Source organism: Hermetia illucens, chromosome 5, assembly GCF_905115235.1.
Source record: "Hermetia illucens chromosome 5, iHerIll2.2.curated.20191125, whole genome shotgun sequence".
In the NCBI taxonomy this organism is placed as follows: domain Eukaryota; kingdom Metazoa; phylum Arthropoda; class Insecta; order Diptera; family Stratiomyidae; genus Hermetia; species Hermetia illucens.
The window spans coordinates 116,106,321-116,112,858 of NC_051853.1; positions in this window are offsets into that span (position 1 = coordinate 116,106,321).

The window sequence follows — 6,538 nt, forward strand, 5'->3', positions numbered from 1 at the left end:
GGGCCCGGTAGTCAATATTCGACATGTTCTGTCCTGCGTAGCTCAGTGTTCACAGTAGTGAACTTGGGCCGACCGCCGGAACTCAAAGTTGGGATTACCTGCTGGAGCCACTTTAAGGCAGCCTCGTCAGTGCACTCCAAATGGAGAAGCCCATCACGAAAACCTTGATTGTTAAATCGTGGCTTCGTTGCAGGCTCCAGCATTTTTTTCAACAGGCATTCCCGGAGGATGGTAAATTGTCCCTCGGACATTTTGCCATCCTTGGAGGAAACTCCCACGGCAGCAGTCAGAACAGAAGCTGCAGCTTGCGCATACGTCCTCTTCCTTCCCGCCTTCGTGTTCGTATTCCTGTGGGAGGGACCAGCTTCATGATCACCTCGCGGCACACCGGTGCTAATCCCCGCGAGTCGCGTGGATATAAGCCCTGGTGCGGAGCACAATAAAGCGTTGGCCAGAACAGATGTGTTGGTCTTACGCTTCTTGCGCGCATTACCGCTGACAGAAGAGTCTGATGCGTTCAGTCTGGATCTTACCGGAGTTTCCAGCGTCCGATTTCTCTGGGCGTTACCGCGCCTAGTGGTACAGCCACGTCCATGTCCTTATTCCCAAGGTGCTTCATCTTCCTTCACAGTGCTCTCTTCGGCCGTCGGCTTAGGGCCTTTCCAGGTTCACGGTGTCCGGACCGCTTGGATCCATTTCCACATACTGGCGTTAAACCAGTAGCGTCCACGTCACCAGCTTCCCGTTCTTCCGCTCTTCCCGGTAAGGATGAAGGAGAAGGTTCTGACAGGCAGGATTCAGCCTGTAGTCCCCCCTCCTTGGTGGCCGAAATTCCCTTCTGCCGGGCCTTTCTTTTCCGTTTGCGAGTAGATTTGGGCTGTAGTACCGCGGACAGGCCGGCCGTAGTCGGATTTCCAGTTTCTCCCAATTTGAGAGTTTCCGTACTTTCCTTTCTGGCTAACTTCGCTGTAGGCACTAAATGCAAGCTTTCCACTGAGTCGGAAAGCATGCCTTCTACAGATTGATCTACAGGCGAGTATGAATGTGGTGAGGCCTCCAAAATCCGCGCCTCGGCCGCGTGGTGGATTCAAAGTCTGTGACTTACCCTGTGTGCAGACCATGCCTGAGATGGAGCGATGGCGTAGGCCAGGACGTCAAACAGCTTTTAGCGTTATCGAATTGGTGGACCTCGACGCAAAACCGGGATCTCTGGAGTTTCTTAAGGCAGGCCTGAACCGGATACTGGTTCTTGCGCCGTTAATAATGATGAGTAAAGCATTTTTAAGTTTATTTGAACAGATTTGGAAAGGAATATATATTGTGGTCTAGATTTTATAATGGATGGGTGCATCGCATTTCATTGAATTTCTGAATTTAGAGAAAACGTTTGACCGTGTGCCACACGAACTCATCTGGTATGCCCTACGACAACACTTAATATCAGAAGAACTGGTGTGCTACGTTCAATTGCTCTACAACCATCCGAAAAATAAAGTTCGAAATATGGCGGGTGTATCAAAACCACTTCGTGTCTCCGTCGATATTTATCAAGGAAGCGCCCTCTCGCCATTCTTCTTTATTCTTGTTATGAGCCCTGTCATACGGAACATCCAACATTCAGCGCCCTATACACTGCTTTATGCATCATCAGCATTTCTGGCGTCTAAAAGCAAAAATGATTTTGAGCAATTTGTTCAAAAGTGGAGTGGTCGCCTGATGCAACACGGTCCCAGATTGAATCTGAATAAAACTAAATTGTTGTCGACTGATCCCAATGAAATAGGCACTATCACTATCAGCGGACATGATCTGCCAAGAATTGAGCGATTTAAATATCTCGTATCAACGCTAACATCCAATAGAGAACTGCATTATGAAATTGCTTCACACATTAGCGTAACCTAGATGAAGTGGCGTTTTGAAACCCTAATGTCGTATTTTGCAGTCGACCGAACTATAATCTGCTTAGAGAAGCACTAGTTGAGACCTTCCATTTGATTCACCTCTCTTTCGCAAACTCATGCCATTCATAGTATGCGTGGCACTTCATAGTTACAATGCAGTCGTTTGGAACAAAAACGTGTGTGATAGGCAGCAGCCAAGCAGACAGGCAGTAAATCAATATTTATAAGGTGTTTAACACAAAACGTTAAACAAATCGGGATATCGAAAGCTAGGCGCTTCGGGTAAAAGATTTTGTGTTCATCTTTAGTGAGGAACTTCCTATAGCATAGTACTAAGTTCGCTTTTTCGCGTGAAATCTCATATAAAAACTGTCAAAAATTTCGCATTTGTGAAATAATTTCGCACCGTGGTACTAAGTTTTTCGCACGAAAAAATTTCGACCAAATTAGCTAGATAGATTCGGCAAGCACTGCACTATATAACAAAATAGCATCTTCCAAATCAGAATCAGAGTCTGAATCGATAAACATTTTTTGTATTTTGTGGAACACTGCTATTTTCTTTAAAATTGAAAATCTCCACTCTCACTGTCACAAATCTCCACTGTCAATTTTCCACAGCGAAAAAATTTCGTTCGAAAATATTTTTTCGTGCGAAAAACTTAGTACTACGCTTATGCACGGTTTTCCATTCGTACATAGATAAAAGTGCAAAAAAATCATCATCATCAAATACAGTTATGTGGAGTATCAAATTAAAGGTCTCGGTTAGTGCTTTTCAAAGCCTAGGCTCCGAAATACCCTCCATACCGATACCTGTTCAAATAAAGTTAATAATAGCGCATTACTATAATTTTTAATAATTGACAGGAAACCCCCCTTAAGTTCACCCTAGAATCACGAAGCAGCAATGTAGGCTTCAGCATAGAGCATGATCCTACCAAATTTGGTGAAAATCGCACTATTACTAACAAAGTTATACTAGGTGAAAACTGTCGCTTCTCTGCAAATTCAAGCCTACAACATCACTTGAAAGTGGATATTTTCATATAATATATGGATATATTACGTGCTACATACTAATGGGACAAATGCACACTCAAATCTCTTTATAAAAGAAATACACAAAACCTTTCATACCTGAAGCGTCTAGCTTCCGGTTTCCCGACTTGTTTTGTTGTGAGAACGAGACCTGTTCCAATTCTAGGGCACACATTTTCAGCCTTCACTACCCTATGTTTCACCCAATATCAGAAATAAGATCAATTTCGAAAAGTACTAATCGAGTTCTTTAATTTGATACCCGACACTTTCTTCAAACTCAATACCAAATGGCACCACTTGCTATATGTAAAGGAACTCGTAGACCACATCTTCTCACCAAATTCCGTGACAATTGGTTAAACCGTTTCCGACTAAATCGGCTGTTGGAGATATTGAATCGATTTTAACAAGCTTCTATTTCTCACAAAACCTTAAAAGGACAGCTGGTGGAGTGCATCGACATTTGTGGTCAAGTCGACATTCTACACCCATATCTTGTATTTTTCAGTCAGTCTTTTTAGGGTTTTGTGTAAAACGAAACGTTATTAAAATCGGTTTACTGTCTGTCTGTCTGTCCGTCACATGCATTTTTATATGAGACTTTTGTAGCGATTGACACCAAATTTCCTGGAAAAGTGGGAACTGTGAACGCTCACGCATACGGTGAGTTACATCCTTTTACCTTGAATTTAAGAGGACATCCAAAAGGAGGGTGTACATTTTTTTCCACCAAATATAGTCATATCAGATGAAGGGTCTCTATTAGCACTTTCCGAAGCCGTTCTTAGTTTTGATATTTTTTGCAAAGCTGGGAAGTGCGGGGGGTCGAAAATGATCATTTCTTTTACGGACCCATTTACAAAAACTACCCAACCGAAAAATCTGAAAAAAATCAGGAGGCTGTCACTATATGCTGTCTGGGCTCCGAAATACCTTCCATACCGATATCTGTTCAAATAAAGTTAATAATAGCATATTACTACAATTTTTAGTAATTGGCTTTTAGCACCACAGAATTTTGCAGTGTAGCTTATAACATATGTTCGTGTCGGCTTTGGCAAGTCAATACGGAGCCACAAAAGGAGCCTCGGACTGGATTGACTATACAACGACCAGACTGGCAACGACAACGGAATTACGATTTGCACATTTTCTCATGGAACGTGCGCTCCCTGTATAAAGTTGCCAAGCAGCTAGCCGATACCCTGTCCCAATATAGGACTGATGTAACAGCGTTGCAAGAGATGCGTTGGACAGGCACCGGTTTCCTGGAGAAAAGTCACTACACCACATATTATAGTGGCCATCCAGTAAACCATCGGAATAGGTTTCTTAGTCAGCCAAGAAATGAAACCTGCTGTTATCGGCTTTGAAAATATATTACCGAACGGCTATGCACTATGCTATGCTTTCTTTGCTTCCCGGGAGGTATTTTTATAAATTTGCCAATTAGCGAGCGTTTTATCGTTGGGGAACTTGTGGTGGAGGCGTTTCTTTTCGACCGTTAGGTCAACATCGTTATTCAAAATCCAAGTATATTGATGAACCGCTTACCTGGCTTGGTGACCCCGAGGGTAGGCCCCTTTTTGGATTGTGTCTTTAATTTAATTCCACAATTCTTCCCCATTCGTAATGGTTGGTAAATCCGTAAGTGAGATCATTTCTTCTTTCATCTCACCAAATCTTTACCATTTAATGCGCGGCGGGCCAGTGGGTTCCTCACGCTGCTTTATCGTTGGCTAAATTCGCAAGACGGTAATCAACAGCCGATGTTGAAGTGGGATGGTCGCATAGGGAACGGCTTTGCAATCGGTGACAGTGGTAAAGTGTCAGCGTCTGAGAATATAGTCGATTTGCGTTTTACTATTCCCACTATAAAATATAGGAGAATGAGGCAATCGTTTGATGAATCATATATTCATAAGTACAAGGTCATTGATGTTCACAAAATCGACTATATGCTCACCACCATCATTGCGCGCTCCTAATTCCTTTCCCTCATGGCATTTGTTATCGTCTTCCTTTGCACCCACATGACCATTAAGGTTGCCGGTATTGATGATATAGTCATCAGCAAGCAGATTGCATTAAAAAGTTACAAAACGTATTTTTCTCGGCATCAGGTTCACCTGTCTGCGGTGCATACGCAGTGAAGAAATGGATAGTGCAATAGGCTTATATAATGGTGAGCTTCTTCAGCACAACTTTGCAATTAGTGACGAGACGAGAGTATAGCCGATTTGCATTTTAGTGTTCGCACTATAAAATTTAGGAAGATGAGACAATCGTTTGTATTCATAAGTACAAGGTCGTGGGAGTCCGCAAAATCGATTATACGCTCGCCACCCTCATTGCGCGCTCCGAACCCCTTTCCCCCATGGCACCTCTTACCGACTGCCTTTTTACCTACATGACCATTAAAGACGCCGGCAATGATAATATAGTCGTCAGTAGGCACATAACAAGTCTTTTCATCGAGAAGTTGCCAGAAGGCATCTTTCTCGGCATCAAATCGACCTGTCTCTGGTGCGTACGCGGTGAAGAAGTGAATAGTGCGATCAGCTGATACAATGGTAAGCTTTATCAGTCGATCATTAAATCGTTTGACTTCTTTAATGGCATCACGGAAAGCCTCTTAGATGACAATGCCAACACGGTATTGAGTGTGTGGGCTACCAAAATAGAGAAGTTTCTAACCATTTTTACCATATTCGCGTTCATTGTCGAGCTTTTAGTACCAGACCATCGGGTTTCCTGTAGAGCGCAGATATTCACGGTCTTTTCAGTTAGGGAGCCAGCATTTAGCGTGCAGTGTTTTGTTCGCACTAACTTATTTAGGTCCAGGATCATGGCCCGTCCTGCTGTCTCGACTTAGATGGACGCCCTAGCAGTTTTCCAAGGCCTGTTACTCGATCCGATCATATTGTTTCTAACGACATTGGATACATTTACTTGGTCGGCCTGCTACCAAGAGAGTTCCAACTATACTTTATTTATCTCTTTTCCTGGTCTCAGCATTTGATTTTTGTTTTATTGAGGATAGCACAAAGAACGTTGCCTCAAATCCTCCTCCTTTACTTGCGCTTGGGACCAGAATACTATGTTAATAGCATGGCGGAATTACAAATGTCCATAATAATTTGGACATGGTAACAATACACTTCAGGTATGAAAGGTTTTGTGTGTTTATTATGTAAGAATATTTAGATGGATGGGAGTCCCTTTTTATTTAGCCCATAACAATATTTGGATGGATGAAAGATCCATTTGTACCTAGCATTTAGTATGTCCCCACTATTCACACTAGAGTACTATTAACACGAAACGTCATGCTACAGTAAATTTGTGCGAAATAAACAACTTGGTAGTAATAATAGGGCTTACATTTTATGATGCTAGTATGAGTGTAAGGGGTTCCCAGCCAATTTACCAAAAATATACATACTGTTAATAACTTTGAATGAGTACCTGAAAAATCAGGGTAATAATCTTGGCGAGTGCAATGTTGACTACATTGCCTCCTATAGGGTGCTCTGATCCTATATTGTATGGATACGGTTTTGAATGAAGTGCTTCATTTTAATCTTATA